The 20001-nt window shown below is 37.9% G+C and overlaps 1 protein-coding gene across 1 annotated transcript in view; it reads left to right on the forward strand.

Moving 5' to 3' along the window:
* The window catches only part of LOC126185174 (spectrin beta chain, non-erythrocytic 2), a 315568-nt gene that overhangs the window by 287142 nt on the left and 8425 nt on the right, over positions 1-20001 (forward strand). The gene's annotated exons all lie outside the window — the stretch shown is intronic.

Below are 20001 nucleotides of genomic sequence, written 5' to 3' on the forward strand. Positions count from 1 at the left end.
ACAGTATCCATAAATTCCATAAATGTTGTGCGTAGAATCTTGTGGAAAGCTGCTAGCAGAAATACAGGTATCCAGCATACAGCCTCCATTTAAACAATGTTTAACAGAAAGTAATCAGAAACTGCCAGTTCATCTTCACCAAAGCAGTTATAATCCCATTAGTATGCAGTATCAGTTATCTTTATTACACCAGAACATTCCGGGACTCAGAAATAAAGTTGATGAACTACTCATTTGTATTGATGAAATGAATTCATCTAACCAAATTGACAAAATCTGCCCCTCTGAACATCAAGTGACGACTCGTATAGATATGTTAGACATTTCAGGATGTAATGCAATCTTCCAGTAAACATTTACTGCAATTAGTAATGTTGTCTTTCAATCTAACTCACACTGTAAACTTTCCAACTAGGATCACTAAATCCTCAAGGACAGCCATTGATAACATTTTTATAGACAAATGAAATGAACAAAATAATATCATAAAACCTGTAATAAATGGACTATCAGATCATGACAGGCAGCTCCTTGTTTTAGTTGTAAATTCTAAGCAGATTATCAAGACTGCTAGATCGGAGTACAGGAGGGTAGTCACTCAACCAAAAATTGAGTGTTTTAGAAAACTGCTCAAAGATATGAACTGGAAAGATGTTTATAGTGCTCATGACATGAATGGAAAAATAGAACACATTCATGAACAATGTCAGTACCATGTTTGAAAACTGTTTTCCTCTAAAAGTTACTCAAATTAAACAGAAGTCTATAATAAAACCATGGAATACACAAGGAATAAAGATTTCCTGTAAGGCAAAAAGGAAAATGTATCTGTCGACCAAGACTAGCTCCAATGCTGATGATTTAGCTAAATACAAGGAATACTGTGAAATATTAAAAAAAAGTAATTCAGACATCTAAACAAATGCACTACGAGAAGAAGATAGCAATGTCAGGGAACAAAATAAAAACAATATGGGATATAGTGAAAGAGGAGACTGGTAGAACCAGAAAGGAACAGGAGCAAATAGCATTAAGGGTAGATGACACATTAGTAACCGATGGGCATAGTGTGGCAAATCTATTTAACAAGTACTTTATATCTGTTACTGATAGAATGGGATTGTCAGGATCAGTAAATAATGCCTTTGAATATCTGAAACTAGCCTTTACAAATAGCTTAAGGTACATGAGTATGTCGCTCACTTCACCAAAAGAAATAACTTCCATAATAAAATCTTTAAAAACAAAGCATTCTAGTGGTTACAATGAAATATCAACAAAGTTAATTAAGGCATGTTCTTGTGAATTTAGTACAATTCTAAGTTACTTGTGTAACCAGTCAATTATAACTGGGACATTTCCTGACTGGCTAAAATATGCAGATGTTAAGCCTCTATTTAAGAAAGGGGATAAAGAGATACCACCAAACTAAAGACCAATTTCACTTTTGCCAGCATTCTCAAAAATTTTAGAAAAAGTAATGTACAGGCAGCTTCTCAATCATCTGACCACAAATAACATATTATCAAGAACACAGTTTGGATTTCTGAAGGGTTCTGATATCAAGAAGGCTATTTACACCTGCAGTGAAAATGTACTTAATTAATTAAATAACAAATTACAAGCAGCAGGTATTTTCTGTGATTTGTCAAAGGCATTTGATTGTGTGAACCACAACATCCTTTGAAATAAATTAGAATTCTATGGTATCACAGGCAGTACTACAAAATGGTTCAAGTCATACCTCACTAACAGGAAACAAAGGGTGTCAGTGCAAGGGACTAGTGAATTAAGTCATCAGTCATCATCAGAATGGGAAGAAATTACATGTGGAGTCCCACAAGGATCCATCTTAGGGCCATTGCTTTTTCTTGTGTACATTAATGATCTCTCATCAGTTACACTGCCAGAAGCAGAGTTCGTTTTGTTTGCAGATGACACAAGTATTGCAATAAATAGCATGTCAAGTGTAGTTCTAGAAAGATCTGCTAATGATATTTTCATGGATATTAATAAATAGTTTAAAGCCAACTCACTGACACTAAACTTCGAAAAGACTCACTATATACAATTCAGAACCTGTAAGAGGTTTCCACCCAGCATATGCATAAAGTATGAAGAAGAGCAGATAGAAGAGGTTGATAGTTTTAAATTCCTGGGATTGCAACTTGATAATAAATTCAGTTGGGAGGAGCACACCACAGAACTGCAGAAACGCCTTAACAAATCTGTATTTGCAATTCAAGTGTTAGCAGACATAGATGACTTAAAAATGAAAAAGCTTGCATACTTTGCCTACTTTCATTCCATAATGTCATATGGTATGATATTTTGAGGTAACTCTTCAAGTCAAACAAAAGTTTTCAGAGTCCAAAAGCATGTAATACATATTATTTGCGGAGTAAATTCACGGATGTCCTGCAGAAACCTCTTCAAAGAACTGGGTATACTAACTACTGCCTCTCAGTATATTTATTCCTTAATGACATTTGTCCTAAATAATATATCTCTTTTTTCCAACACACAGCTCAGTTCATACACACAACACCAGGAACAAAAATGATGTGCACAAGGACTTAAAAGCACTTACTTTAGTTCAAAAAGGGGTCCACTACTCAGGAACACTTATCTTCAATAATTTGCCAGCAAACATAAAAAAATTTAGTTACAAATAAAGATCAGTTTAAAAGGAGCCTGAAAGACTTACTAGTGGCCAACTCCTCCTACTCCATTGATGAATTTTTTAATAGAAACAAATAATGTATTGTATATATTCGTACTATTAGTATTGTTATTTCAGCTTAAAAAATGACATTTTCCACATCCACGAGAATCTCCTCAGCACGGATCTATGGAACGAAAAACTAATCTAGTCCAGAAATTCCATAAATATTGTCATAGATTCTATGGAAAGTTGCTAGGAGAAGTACAAGACTTGGAAGACTTTTAACCACTATTCCTGCATACACATTCATGGGAAAACTTTTTCATGAAATCTAACAGCAATGTGTGTTAATTCTCATATTTCCATAAGTGACTTCAATTGTTACTATAATTTGCTTGTGTGAAATAGGCCTTATATGTGTGTAAGGCAGTGTCAGTAGTGTTTCCATGAAGAAAGCACTGCACGAATTCAATATGAGGTGCCAAGTTAAGGGATGTCCTATTGAATGCAGCTTTTGAAGGTAGCACATTTATTGTAGGTTATAGTATTGCAATACCCTTCAAACAGATAATGATGTGTGATGGTACCATGTTCAACAACACACACATTGCTAAACCTTTATGTAATATAATCCTAAAAACCTTGTGTTCGTACTTCACACATTGCATCACTCGGCCACTATAATGCTCAGTACCAAGAACCCTGGTATGTCAGTGGCATCTAAAATCTTTCAGTATTACTGTGATTTGAAAGTCTCTGCATAGGTGATTGATGCTGTTGTCAATTTTTTTACTATAACACAGATATATGCCACAGAGCATAAACAATTCCTAGCCCACAATAGATCCACAAACTCATGTGTAAACAACTATTATTAGTAACGTAACCTGAAGGCTTACAAGGAGGCTAACTAACTAAATAACTTATTTACATACTTACTGATTAACTATATAATCACAAGGTGGTTACAGTCCACTGCATACTATGGCCAATATGCTTCATTCATGTGCATAACTGACAATCAGTGGCTTTGAAAGGATGTGTTCCCTAATAAAAAGTGCCCCCATGTGTGACCTATTGTCCCTTACAGTTTGCCATTGAGATCCTGAAACCCTGTACAAATTCTATGAACATATTTTAATAAATGTGGAGGATTCGTATATTAGAGATTGATCATTTTTGCATGAGGTATTCAGTATTACTACTCAGCAACAAATTCCCCTGATATAAGAATGAATGAAAATATGACTACAGATATTTCTGTTATAATACCAGTAAATTATTTTGCCCTGTAAGCTGATGAGTCTATTATTTATTTTCCTTGTCCTTGGTCATAACGTCTGCCGTGGTCATCCACATGTGCGCAAATATATCACTAAAGATGTTTAATGATAACTTGAAATGAAGTAATAATTCATCTGAAGTTTTGAATATTTGTGAACTTTGTTATAGAAAATTACATAATAAACAAAGACCGTGGCGGCTCGTGAGTATACATTCTGAGTGTTCACAGATTTTTAGATACAGACAAATTTGAGAGTGTGAAATTAATAGCATCAGCTGTAGAACAGTTATGCTTATCAACAAGTTTATCCAACTACACCCACTGTCAATAATTATAACAACAACAACAACAACAACAACAACAACAACAACAATAGTAGTAATAGTAATAGTAATAATAATAATAATAATAATAATAATAATAATAATAATAATAATAACACAATGGTAACGACACTGCTAGCCACATGGAAAATGATTTAAATCCGAATAGAGGTGTTTTGCAGGATATGCTTCCTGCAACCACCCTAGAAGGAAAACAAAGACAGAGGATGAGATGGTCAGATGAAGTAAATCGACACCTCATGTTCTGTTATTACCAAGCAACAAACCTAGGAACCAACACAACTGGATACAGATCACAAGTATACACAACATTTATTACCAGATACCCGGAATTAAAATTTTTAACAGAACAACGACTAGCTGATCAGATCCGTGTAATAATCAAAAATAACAGGATACCCCAGTCAGAATTAGAAAACATCAAACAACAAGTACAACAAATACTGGAACAAAATAATGTGCAATCAGAAGAGGAAGAAAACACAGTAATGGACTCAAACATCCCAGAGCAAACAAACAAAGACCAACACGCATCAATCAAACAATCAGAGGAAAACGAAATCTTAAGACAGCCACCAGAACAAGCACAAATAGAACACGAAGAGACACACGTGTTAGATATAGAAGAGAAATTTCAGCTGACATATATAGAATACAAAGACACAAATACAGACATTAGACCATTCTTGCATAGACCGCCAAATAACCCCCAAGTCGAAACAACAATAAAAACTATCAACACAACCATACACAACAAAATAAATGAAAACACAACTATGGAAGAGTTACAACTACTGGTTTATATAGGAGCACTCACTACACTAAATATACACACTAGGCAGAGATCAGAACAAACCAACACACAGAAGAAACGCACAAAACCAGCATGGCAACACAGGTTACAGATCAGAATAGAAAAACTGAGAAAAGACATCGGACAGCTAACACAGTTTATAAGAAATGAAATATCAGACAAAAAACGAAAAAGGTTAGGTAAAATCTCACAACAAGAAGCAATAGAGCAATTAGATGAAAAAAAGCAGAAATTGCAAGCATTGGCCAAACGACTTAGAAGATACAAAAAACGAAAATAGAAGGAAACAAAACCAAACATTCAACACAAACCAAAAGAAATTTTACCAAACAATGGATAACACACACATTAAAATAGACAATCCACCAAACATAACAGACATGGAACACTTCTGGAGCAGCATATGGTCAAACCCGGTACAACATAACAGGCATGCACGGTGGATACAAGCAGAAACAGACACATACAAGATGATACCACAAATGCCTGAAGTGATAATTTTGCAACATGAAGTCACCCGAGCAATTAATTCTACACACAATTGGAAAGCCCCTGGAAATGATAAAATAGCAAATTACTGGCTAAAGAAGTTCACCTCAACACATTCACATCTAACTAAGTTATTTAACAGTTACATTGCAGACCCATACACATTCCCTGATACACTTGCACATGGAATAACCTATCTGAAACCTAAAGATCAAGCAGACACAGCAACCCAGCTAAATATCGCCCCATAACATGCCTACCAACAATATACAAAATATTAACTTCAGTCATCACACAGAAATTAATGACACATACAACACAGAACAAAATTATAAATGAAGAACAAAAAGGCTGTTGCAAAGGAGCACGAGGATGTAAAGAGCAACTCATAATTGATACAGAGGTGACATATCAAGCTAAAACTAAACAAAGGTCCCTACACTACGCATACATTGATTACCAAAAAGCCTTTGATAGTGTACCCCACTCATGGTTACTACAGATATTGGAAATATACAAAGTAGATCCTAAATTGATACAGTTTCTAAACACAGTAATGAAAAACTGGAAAACCACACTTAATATCCAAACAAATTCAGATAACATCACATCACAGCCAATACAGATTAAGCGTGGAATATATCAAGGAGACTCATTAAGTCCTTTCTGGTTCTGTCTTGCTCTGAACCCACTATCCAACATGCTAAATAATACAAATTATGGATACAATATTACTGGAACATATCCACACAAAATCACACATTTGCTATACATGGATGATCTAAAACTACTGGCAGCAACAAATCAACAACTCAACCAATTACTAAAGATAACAGAAGTATTCAGCAATGATATAAATATGGCTTTTGGAACAGACAAATGTAAGAAAAATAGCATAGTCAAGGGCAAACACACTAAACAAGAAGATTACATATTGGATAACCACAGCGACTGCATAGAAGCGATGGAAAAAACAGATGCCTATAAATACCTAGGATACAGACAAAAAATAGGAATAGATAATACAAATATTAAAGAAGAACTAAAAGAAAAATATAGACAAAGACTAACAAAAATACTGAAAACAGAATTGACAGCAAGAAACAAGACAAAAGCTATAAATACTTATGCTATACCAGTATTGACCTACTCATTTGGAGTAGTGAAATGGAGTGACACAGACCTAGAAGCACTCAATACACTTACACGATCACAATGCCACAAATATAGAATACATCACATACATTCAGCAACAGAAAGATTCACATTAAGCAGAAAGGAAGGTGGAAGGGGATTTATAGATATAAAAAACCTACATTATGGACAGGTAGACAATTTAAGAAAATTCTTTCTAGAACGAGCAGAAACTAGCAAAATACACAAAGCAATCACTCATATAAATACATCAGCTACACCATTGCAATTTCATAACCACTTCTACAACCCTTTAGATCACATAATATCAACAGATACAAAGAAAGTAAATTGGAAAAAGAAAACACTACACGGCAAGCACCCGTATCATCTGACACAGCCACACATCGATCAAGACGCATCCAACACATGGCTAAGGAAAGGCAATATATACAGTGAGACGGAAGGATTCATGATCGCAATACAGGATCAAACAATAAACACCAGATATTACAGCAAGCATATTATTAAAGATCCCAACACCACAACAGATAAATGCAGACTTTGCAAACAACAAATAGAAACAGTAGATCACATCACAAGCGGATGTACAATACTAGCAAATACAGAATACCCCAGAAGACATGACAATGTAGCAAAAATAATACATCAACAACTTGCCATAAAACATAAACTAATAAAACAACACGTTCCCACATACAAGTACACACCACAAAATGTACTGGAGAATGATGAATACAAATTATACTGGAACAGAACGATTATAACAGATAAAACAACACCACATAACAAACCTGACATCATACTCACCAATAAAAAGAAGAAATTAACACAACTAATTGAAATATCCATACCCAACACAACAAATATACAGAAGAAAACAGGGGAAAAAATTGAAAAATACATCCAACTGGCTGAGGAAGTCAAGGACATGTGGCATCAGGATAAAGTCGACATTATCCCAATTATACTATCAACTACAGGAGTCATACCTCACAATATTCACCAGTACATCAATGCAATACAGCTACATCCAAACATATATATACAATTACAAAAATCTGTAATTATTGATACTTGTTCAATTACCCGAAAGTTCCTAAATGCAATATAACATATACCATACAGTTACAAGGAAGTCACGCTTGACCGAGGTCCGCGTCACGTTCCATTTTTAACCAGACTTAAGTCTGAGGAAAAAAAAAGTCAATAATAATAATATGCATAACTTATCTGACAAAAGAAAGAATTGTTTTCATGAATTTTGTTGTTTTGTACATAATTAAGTACAGTTTAGGCCAATAAAGAAATAATTTATAAGCTTTCACAACTCTCCATTTTGCATTTTTGTGTAAGAGGGAGTTTTCATGATTTTCCATTTTTTTCAGACAAATGTACAAGATCCCTAACAGATTTATTAGTTCATGAATTTACTTCTGGACTGAAAATCAGATATTCTCATGCTGCAACCACACAATTTGTGCTAACTGTACACTTCTGTGTTAAATGTTCGCCAATAGTCACACTTATTTGATTTCATCACTCTCTCAATCAAAGGATCTGTTCTTGGAGGCCCTAGTTCTTCTGCAGCTAACTTTTCCTGGTAATATACTTTTCTGTTCCCAGAGTGAGATTTTCGCTCTGCAGCAGTGTGTGCACTGATATGAAACTTCCTGGCATGTTAAAGCTGTGTGCTGGACCGAGATTTGAACTTGGGACCTTTGCTTTTCATGGGCAAGTGCTCTACCGACTGAGCTACCCAAGCACAACTCACGACCATTCCTCAAAGCTATATTTTTGCGTTAGCATTTAAAATAGATTCAACGTAGTTCAGGTTTACGCTGCACATGAAAACCGATTTTTGCACAGTAAACAACCAACTCCAAACACAAAGTGCCATTTGTGGAAATGATTAAGCTCGAGTAGTAATGTCTACCAACATGGTCACTTGACAAGAATACAAATCAGGTGCTGAGATCCATAAGGGCCTAAAGCACACTGCTGTTGATCCCACATTTATGTGAATATCAGAGAAACCAGTAAGACAGCTTGTCATGACTTTACGTATATACAATGTGGGCCTATAATATAAACCTGACTCACCATAATTTCAACTGATTTCAGAAGCATGAATAAATGCTACAGTCTAACAGTCAACAGTGATATACTTTAGGCCCTTATGATTCTCAGCGCCTCAAATGGATTACCATATGATAAAATTCATAACTTAGTATACTGTAACTCATTCGGAAACCCACAAAATAGGTTTATTGTCAGTACAACTTTAACATATGCTGATGTCCAATCTAATTTTACTACAATATATAGTGAGTGAATTAGCATATCTTGCGAGTGTGCTGTCATCTAGCAGAATGTATGCCAAGCAAACAGGGATAGAACTGTGCCGGTGTGCTACCACCTGCTGGCACTGACGTAAACTTCTAGTTGAGTAGTGACAAGGGCTAGCTGTGCATGCCACGAACTGTGCACATTATGTTATCAAATCCATATGTATTTGGCCCGTAAGGCAATTACATCATGTGAGTTTGCAAACAGGGATAGAACTGTGCCGGTGTGCTACCACCTGCTGGCGCTGATGTAAACTTCTAGTTGAGTAGTGACAAGGGCTAGCTGTGCATGCCATGAACTGTGCACATTATGTTATCAAATCCATATGTATTTGGCCCATAAGGCAATTACATCATGTGAGTTTGCACATATCCGAAAGCTCCTTAAAACGTGCACAAATGAAGGTGTGCTTGCGACCCTGATGCCAAGTTTCACGGAGTCTAGAGGAGCAGTAGCGCGGAAGATTTAAGTGCTGTATCTTTCAGGTGCAGCATCTGTGTTATGTTTAATAGCATTCAAAGAAAAATAAACAATAAATCCATAAGGTACTGAAAGTAAGGGTGTTCACATGCTCTTGTGCTCTTACACAGCAGCCACCATTGAATAAAGGTTAAACTGAATGAGGTATCGAAGCTTTCTGTTTTTACTTATGTTGAAACATACTGGCAGATTAAAACTGTGTGCCGGACTGGGACTCAAACCTGGGATTTTTGCCTGTATACCTCAATTGTTGGATGTTTGTGTTAACAATGTGTGTCATTTGTTGTTGTTGCATTTTCACATAGCTGTCAAAGCGCGTGTTGTAATGTACTTTTAGTATGGTTGTATGTTGGCTCCTATTTTGTGTTTTATCTCCCATTATGATGTACTAAATTTATGCTCATTGATACTGCCAGAGGGAGAGAGAGAGAGAGAGAGAGAGAGAGAGAGAGAGAGAGAGAGAGAGATTGAGTTGTTGCCTTTACTCCTTAAATCATTTGTATTCCACCAAGAACTCTTTATCATATTTATACTGTCCAAATATTTTGCTTACTAAATCCTTCATGCAAATATACCACAATAGCTCTTCTGATGGGCCTTCAGCATCATTAGCTATTTCATATATATTTTCAATTCTCAATCAATCAACAACTGTTTGTGTCCTTTTATCTTTGATTACAGTTTTCGGATACATTGTATGTGTACTAGCTTCAAGAGATATGTGAGTGCAGACTTTCTCAGCATATTCCAATGATAAAATCTTCTTGAGTGATCAGCTCAGTGGTGGCGATGTCTTGTTGCAATGTTTCAATGAGTTTTATACCTGTCATCTTCAGGTGAAGAAGAGTCAGGGTGCTGTGTGCCACTTATGTATATAGTCGCTGGACTGCTGACTTCTTCTGTGGCTGGGCCAAACATGCACTTCTGGAAGAGGGCAGTGCACTGGTGGTTTGGGCACCAAGGCCCAGTGTCTGTCCGTTCTGTCTGCAAACACTGCTGCCTTCATAATAGACCATTCTTGTTTTAGTGTTGCAATTGCAGAATCCCACACTGTGCTGAATTGAAACTCGCTATCCCAGATTATTAGGTTGTTGTGTTGGGACATATTTCTATCACCTCTTTGACAATCGAGTGTCAGAATGTGTTGGCACTGCAGTTATTCAAAATCGAAGGTATGTTCCTGACATGGAGAGAGCTGGATGTGCCAACAATTTCTGTGCTGTCGAAAGGCCTAAATGTTGCTCCAGTTTGAATAACAATACTGAAACATGACATCATCAGCAGCGTCAAGCAAGTCGTTTGTGGACACCCATTGGAGGCCACTGGAGAAGTGAGAAGGGAGACGTGCACAGCCCCTGAAAAAGTAAGAATACTGAAGAACATCATTTCAGCAGTGGAACACAGGGCACTATGGGCGCTACTGGCCCTACATGATGACAAGGATATAGTGGTCTTCGCAGCATACAGAGGCAATGTGACTGTGTTACTGAAGTCAGAAGATTACTGGCAGAAGATTGACACTTTATTGCAAGATCTGGCATACAACAACTGGGGAAGGATGCAACAACATATATGACATGGAAGACAATCGATCTGCTCAGGAATTCAGGACTGAACAGGATCACCATCAGATGACTTTAAGCCAGGGTACCAGTGCCACCACAACTGTATGCCCTCCCAAAAATACTCAAGAAGGGAGTTCCACTGCAGCCTGTAATGAACTCCATAAACTTGCTGACATATGGGACAGCCAAACATCTAGCACAGCTGCTAACATCTCTCATGGGTCACTGTCCACACCACATTGAGAACTGAACAGAATTTGTGAAAGTGCTCCAAGGATTACTTGTGGATGAGGAGGAGTCACTAGTCAGCATTGATATTGCATCACTTTTCACCAGTGTACCACTGGAAGATTCCTTAGTTTTACTTGAGGACCAGTTTTATGAGGACAGTCAAAATCTTTTGATATGTACTAGCCATCGCCTTTTTCAGATGTGGTGGGAAATCCTATGAGCAAATAGATAGGGTTGCTATGGGTACCCCATTAGCTCCAGGTATGGCTAATCTATACATGAGACTCTTAAAGGATGTAGTACTCAATACTGCCTGCCTAGAACCAAAGGAATTTTACAGATATGTAAATGATATCTTTGTGGTGTGGCCAAAGGCAGAGTGAACTTGTAAGAGTTCCTGTGTCATCACAGTGATATACACGACAGCATCAAATTCACTATGGAGACAGAAGAGACTCTAAGCCTACTCTTCTTAGATATTTTGTCAAGAGAAGACTGGACGCCACATTGAGACACTTGGTCTGCAGGAAAAAGACTCACACAGACCTTTTCCTTAATGCTCTGAGTTGCTACAATCCAACACAATGCAACTCGAAAGTAACCATGTCAGTACATAGAGCCAGGCCCATCTGCGACAGGGAGAGATTGCCTGCAGGAAACTTGACACCAATAAGATGTGCCTTACAGACTGAGAAGAGGGGGGAGTACAAACTACCAGAAGAAGAACCAAAACATGTGGCATTCCTGCCATATGCAGGCACAGACAGCCAAGATCATGAGAATAATGGGGAAGCATCAAATGAAGACCATTTTTCATGCAACGTGGAAAATTAAGAACATGCTTTGCTTGACCAAAGACTGGTTAGGGCTGGGTATTTACAGTATTGAGTCAAATGTAGGATGCAGTACATCGGATGGACATGATGATGTACCTCATAGCACTGTACGGAACACATTAGAAGCGTTCAACGAGGCAGACAGACAAGTCCACAGTGGCAGAGTATAGAATCTAGAATCAGTGGGGAACACACCTTTGATTTTGAATGACTGAAGAAGCTATGAAACACTAACAGATTCTGGGATGCAGTTTTCAAAGAGGTGACAGAAATAGGTCTGCCCAACAACCTAATAAACCAGGATAGTGGGTTTCAACTCAGCGCAATGTGAAATTCTGCAGTTGTGAAAATATGACAGGAAAACTCTGTTCTGAAGGTGTCATTATCTGTGGACAGAATGTACAGACATTGGGACTCAATGCCCACACCAAAACTGCACCTTGTTCCCCCACCACGAGCTGCACTGCATTCCCCAACCACAGGTGAGGCACACTCTTCAGGAAGTACGTGATTGGCCTGGCTGCAGAAGAGGTCAGCGGTCCAATGGCTATATAAGGAACTCGGAACACACCATTCCATCACTTCATCTCAAGATAATGGGTATGAAACTCCCTGAAACAATGCGACAAGACGAGGCCATCACTTGGCTGATCATGTGAGAGAAGATATTATTAGGTTCAAGAGAATTATAGTAAGTTTCAAATTGACCACATATTCCTTAACAGTTCAGAATTCCCCTTGAACAATTTTCTGATGGCAGTAATTCATGTGGAACAAAGAATTTTATGATTGAATGGTATTCCAGTTTGTCCATTTGAACGACATGTACGGCATGACAACTATAAATTGGCACTTCAAACAGCACAACATGCTTAAAATTATTTTTTTGTATATCAGTGTCATTTCTCTGCAAGGCTGTTTAATTTTTGACTTCTACTCATACAGTTAATATTTCAATCTCTGTTTGTCACCTCATACTATACTAGTTTGTAGCTGACCTCTGACTCTCTCTGTCAGTGAAAACTATATTTTGTTACTGGTGGCATTTCTGAATATAAGACGCATTGCCTTCCCTCTCCTAAGACCATCCAACTTCATTACTGAAAGATGCTAATGTTGAACACAATTGTTTCAGATATACATGATCCTATCAGACTTTTATTTCATATTTCTTTGTTGTTTCTTGTTATTCAGTAAAACATTACATTGTTGATACATACTCATTTTGACAATTGAGGTACATTAAAAACTTGATTTTTAGAGATAGATGATTGAGTAGTCTTATGAGAGTAAATGGTATATAATATCAAGTTGACATCCCTTTATCAAACTCTGTCTAAGATGACAAGATTGATGACTTAACTATGTTTCAATATAATAATTTATTACCTGACAGTCACTGAAATTGGCAATATGTCCATTTTTAAAGAAATGTGTTCAGTCGTGGCTCTGCTCAGGAGGATGTCATCAGAAGAAACGAAATTGGCATTCTACGGATTAGAGTGTGGAATTTCAGATCCCTTAATTGGGGCATTAGGTTAGAAAATTGGAAAAGTGAAATGGATAGGTTGAAGTTAGATAGAGTGTAACTTACTGAAGTTTGGTGGCAGGAGGAATGGGAGTTCTGGTCAGGTGGTACAGGATTATAAATACAAAGTCAAACAGGGTAATGCAGACATGGGTTTAGTAATGAACAGAAAAGAGTAATGTGGGTAAGAAACTATGAACAGCATAGTGAATGCATTATCATAGCAAAGGTATACACGAAGCCCACACCTACCACAGTAGTAAAAGTTTACATGCCAACTTGCTCCGCAGATGAAGAGGAGGCTGAAGATATGTATGATGAGGTAAAAGAAATTACTCGGGTAGTTGAAGGAGATGAAAATTCAATTGTTATGGGGGACTGAAATTCAATAATAGGAAAAGAAAGAGAAGGAAAAATAGTAGGTGAATGTGTACTTGAGGAAAGGAATGAAAGAGGAAGCTGCCTGGTAGAGTTTTGCACAGGGCATAATTTTATCATTGCTAACAGTTTGTTTAAGGACCATAAAGGAGGTTGTATACATGAAAGAGATCTGGAGACACTGGAAAGTTTCAGATTAATTATATAATGCATAAATAGAGATTTAGGAACCAGATTCAGATGTGGACTCTGGCCACAATTTATTGATTATGAACTGTAGATTAAAATTGAAGAAATTGGAAAAAGATAGGAAATTAAGGAGATGAGACCTGGACAAGTTGAAAGAACCAGAGGTTGTTGAGAGCTTCTGGATGGAGCATCAGGCAACGGTTGGCTAGAACAACAGAAAGGAATACAATAGAAGGTGAATTGGTAGCTTTAACAGATGAAATAGTGAAGGAAGCAGAAGATCAAATAGGTAAAAAGACAAGGCCTAGTATGAATCCGTGGATAACATAAAAGATACTGACTTTAATTGATGAAAGGAGAAAATTTAAATATGCAGCAAATAAAGCAGGTGAAAGGGAATACAAGCATCTAAAAAATGAGATCGACAGGAAGTGCAAAATTGCTAAGCAGGAATGACTAGCGGACAAGTGTAAGGATTTAGAAGCATATGTCCCTAGAGGAAAGATGTATACCACCTACAGGAAAATTAAAGATGCCTTTGGGCAAAAGAGAAGCACCTGTATGAATATCAAGAGCTCAGATGGTAAACCAGTCCTAAGCAAATAAGGGCGAGCTGAAAGGTGGAAGGAGTATACAGAGGATCTATACAAGGGAGATGAACTTGAAAGCAATATTATAGAAATGGAAGAGGGTGTGGAAGAGAATGAGATGGGAGATAGGAGACTGCGAGAAGAATTTGACAAGGCTCTGAAAGATCTAAATTGAAACACGGCCCTGGTAGTAGACAACATACTGTCAGAGCCACTGATAGTCTTAAGAAAGCCAGCCATGACAAAACTCCCGCATCTGGTGTGCAAGACGTTTGAGACAGTCAAAATACCCTCAGGCTTCAAGAATAATGTAGTAATTCCAGTTCCAAAGAAAGCAGTTGGTGACGTGTGAAAACTACTGATCTATCAGTTTAATAAGTCATGGTTGCAAGATACTAACACGAGTTCTGTACAGATGAATGGAAAAACTGGTAGAAGCAGACCTCAGGGAAGATCAATTTGGATTTCGGAGAAATATAGGAACACGTGAGTCAATACTGACTCTACAACTTACCTTAGAAGACAGGTTAAGGAAAGGCAAACCTACATTTATAGCATCTGTAGACTTGTAGAAAGCTTTTGACAGTGTTGACTGGAATACTCTCTTTGAAATCCTGAAGGTAGCAGCGGTAAAATACAGGGAATGAAAGGATATTTACAACTTGTACAGTAACCAAAGGGCAGTAATAAGAGTCAAGGGGCATGAAAGGGAAGCAGTGGGTAAGAAGGGAGTGAGACAGGGCTGTAGCCTATCAATTCAATGTGTACAATGTGTACATTGTGTACATTGAACAAGGAGTAAAGGAGACCAAAGAAAAATTTGGAGTAGGGCTTAGAGTTCAGGGAGAATAAATACAAGTGTTGAGGTTTGCCAGTGACATTGCAATTCTGTCAGAGACAGCAAAGAACTTGGAAGAGCAATTGAACAGAATGGACACTGTTTTTAAAGGAGGGTATAAGATGATCATCAACAAAAGCAAAATCAGGTGATGCTAAGGGAATCAGATTAGGAAACAAGTCACCTAAAGTAGTAGAAGAGTTTTGTTATTGCTTAAAAAAATGGTGATGACTGAAGTACAGAAGATATAAAATGTAGACTGGCAATGGCAAGAAAAGCATTTCTGAAGAAGAGAAAGCTGTTAACATCAAATATAGATTTAAGTATTAGGAAATCTTTTTTGAAGGTATTTGTCCGTAGTGTAGCCACGTAAGGAGGTGAAACGTGGATGATCAACAGTTTAGATAAAAAGAGAATAGAAGCTGTCGAAATGTGGTGCTACAGAAGAATGCTGAAGATTAGATGGGTCGATCATGTAACTAATGAGGACGTACTGAGTAGAACTGGGGAAATTTGTGGCACAATTTGGCCAAAGGAAGGGATCTGTTGATAGGGCACATTCTGAGGCATCAAGGGATCACCAATTTAGTATTGGAGGGCAGTGTGAGGGGTAAAAATTGTAGAGGGAGACCAAGAGATGAATACAGTAAGCAGCAGAAAGATGTAGGTTGCAGCAGCAGTTATTCGGAGATGAAGAGGCTCTCACAGGATAGAGTAGCATGGAATGGAGAGCTGCATCAAAAAAGTCTTCAGACTGAAGACCACAAAAAAAAGGTCGCTCTCCTGAAGAAATATATGCCCAGTAATATCAGTAGCATCTAACTCGAATATGATGATGTGCTACATTTACATTAGTACTCCACAGACCATCTGACTGTGTGCTAGAGGATACTGCTGGTACTACTAACTGATCTCCCCCCCCCCCCCGCCCCCCTCCTTCCCTGTTCCAGTCATGAATGATGTGTGGGAAGAATGATGGTTGGTAAGTCTCTGTATTAGCAGTAATTTCTCAACTTTTCTCATCACGATCTTCTCCCGAGATGTATTTGGGAGGGAGTTATATGGTATCTGACTCTCTCTCTCAAAATTTCAATAATAAACCACTTCATGATTCCCAACATCTCTTTCATAGCATATGCCACTGGTGTTTGCTGAGCATCTCTGTAACACTCTCATACTGACTAAACAATCTTGAACAAAATGAACTGCTTGTTGTTATATCTTCTCTCTCTCTCTCTCTCTCTCTCTCTCTCTCTCTCTCTCTCTCTCTCTCTATCTATCTCTCTCTATATCTCTATCTCTCTCCCCCCCCCCTCCCTCTCCCCCCCCCCGCCCCCACCACCACCACCACCACCACCACCACCACCACTCCTACCTGGGAAGGGTCCCAGATTTGTGAACAACACTCAAGAATCTGTTGAACAAACACCTTGTAAGCCACTTCTTTCATGGGTGAGTTACATTTCCTTAAGATTCTTCCTATGAATCTGTCTGGCATCTGCTTTTCCTACTATTTGTTTTATATGTTAATTCCACTTAAGATCGCTCTGAATAGTTACTCCTGGATATTTGATGGTAGATACTGTTTCCAGCAATTTTCATCAATAGTGTCATTGTGCAGTAGTGGATTTATTTTCCTATGTATGTGCAATATGTTACATTTATTCATCAACCCTCTGCAGATCATTCTGCAAATCACTACAGTCTTAAAGGGCATCTTAAAAGAGCATTTGCATAAACAGTAACAGTCATATCACACTTTCTTGGGATACTGCAGAAATTACCTTTAAATCTGTAAATCTTTTCCATTAAGAGTGCCATATAGAGTTCTATGTATAAGTACATCCTAGATCCAGTTGCAAGTCTGCCCCGATACTCAGTAGCTCATAGTTTTTTCACTAGATGGCAGTGTGGGACAGTGTTAAATGCCTTCCTGAAGTCAAGGAACAGACCATCAACCTGAGCTACAGCACTATGGATCTCATGGAGGAACAGAGCAAGCTGAGTTTTGCAAGATCTCTGTGGAATCCATGTTGATTTTTATAGAGGAGATTTTTCTTCTCCAAAGACTCCATAAGTCTAGAGTATAAAACATGTTCCACAATTCTACAACAGGTTGACATCAACAGTACAGGCCTCTAATTATGTGCATCTGCCCTATGACCCTTTGTAAACACAGGGATGACCTGCACTTTTTTTTCCAGTTGCTAAGTGCCCATCGTTGCTCGAACAAACTATAACAAACTGCTGCTGGAAGGGGAGCAAGTTCTTTTTTATAATCTTACAGGTATCTGGTCCTTATAATCTTACAGGTATCTGGTCCTGATGTCTTTCCACTATTAAGCCCTTGTACTTGATCTTCTATTTGTCAGTTGGTTACCTCAATATCTGCCATTTTGACATTCATATGATGATTGAAAGAGGAACCATATTGTGATTGTCTGCAGTGAAACAATCTTGGAAGACTGAATTCTGTATTTTGGCGTTCTCTCTATCATCTTCCATTTTGCTGTCAGTAAGGTCACTGAGTGACTGAATAGATGATTTTGAACTGCTTACTGAATTTATATAAGACCAAAGCCTCTTAGAAATGTTAGTCAGATCAGTTGACAAAATTTTACTTCTAAAGTCATTGAACACTTGTCTCATCGGCTCAGATTTTTGTTGGGCAGCTAGGTTTTGATTTGTCTTGAATCTGTGATGAAGCTCTCTTTGTTTATGTAGCAGTTTTCTAACATGACCATTAAACCACAGTGGATCTTTCCAATCCCTTGAGACCTTGCTCAGAACATACTTGTCTAAGGCATACTGAATGAGGCTTTTGAATTTTTTTCAGTTTGTGTTCCACAGCTTCATCCTCAGCACTGAATATTTTATGTTGACTACTTAGATACTATGCAGTTTGTATCCTGTCACTCTTGCTAAGAAAAAATATTTTCCTGTCTTTCTTAATATTCCTTGTAATAATTTTAACTAACATAGTAAGAAGGCAAGAGTGATACTAGCTGTTTTTACTGATTCCTTTTCATACACATAGTCATAGTCATAGTCATAGTCATAGTCGCTATCATGGCCTTATCATCACTTATACCTTCCTCTATGTTATTTGATTCGCTAAGTTCAGGTCTGTCTTTTGCAACTAAGTCTAGGACATTACCTTCACAACTTGGTTCCCTTATTATCTGGTTGAAGTAAATCTCAGATACGACATTCAGAATAAAGTCACACAAATCCCTGTCTCTGGCACCTGTCTGGATAGAATTATTCTCTCAGTCTAGGCCTTGCAAGTTGAAGTCACCCCTATTATAAGAGAACGATCAGGAAAATTATTAACGATGTTCTGCAAATTGTCTCTGAAGTCCTCTGCCACTAAATTTCCTTGCCCAGGTGATCTGTAAGAGCATCTGATTACCATTTTTGACTGATCTTTGATGCTTAACTTCACCTAGATTAATCTGCATTCATAATTCGTTGTAACCTCGCTACATATTATTGAATTCTTTACTGCAATAAATATTCTGCCATCATTGGTGACTAACCTATCCTTGCCATAAATATTACAATCTGGCCTTACAATTACATTTCCATTCACTTCCGGTTTCAACCAACTTTCTGTTCCTAATACTATGTGGGCATTATAACCTTCAATAAACAATATTAATTCTGGGACCTTTCCTTGGATGCTCCTGCGGTTTACTAATTCCATATCAACCTTTTCTATATCCAGTACGTGAGGACAAGCATTTCCTGAGAGCACTCTGGCCGATGTATCTTTGAGTTCGGCTGGCTATTCGTCACACGTACTCCACTACCCAAATATCCATTTCCTGCATGTAGTGCATGCCCGACCTGTTAAGGAGATTCCTGCAATTCTCCACTCGATAGAGGAGGTTGAGAAATTAGCACCCGATACTGCTGCAGAATCATCTGAGCCTCTGGTTTAGACCTTTCGTCCTACTCCAAACCACAGGACCACGATCAGACTTGGGTGCGATACTACAAATAGTGAGCCTAGCCTGCACCCCACATGATGCTAGTTACCTTCACCAAATCAGCCTTCTGCTAACATGTGCCATTATTTGCAGCTGGTTGCACCCAGTGTGCTCGATAGCCACCGTCAGAGCTTCTTCCACATCTCAGACAAGGCCCCCACGGCAAACATTGTGAGTTTGCAATGTCATTCTTTCCCACCCTGCCTGCTATTTCCCCAAGAGGCTTAGTTAGCCACCTAATGTTGGAGCTCTCAGTGTTTAACAAGTTTGCCC

The sequence above is a fragment of the Schistocerca cancellata genome, chromosome 4, assembly GCF_023864275.1.
Source record: "Schistocerca cancellata isolate TAMUIC-IGC-003103 chromosome 4, iqSchCanc2.1, whole genome shotgun sequence".
NCBI lineage: Eukaryota > Metazoa > Arthropoda > Insecta > Orthoptera > Acrididae > Schistocerca > Schistocerca cancellata.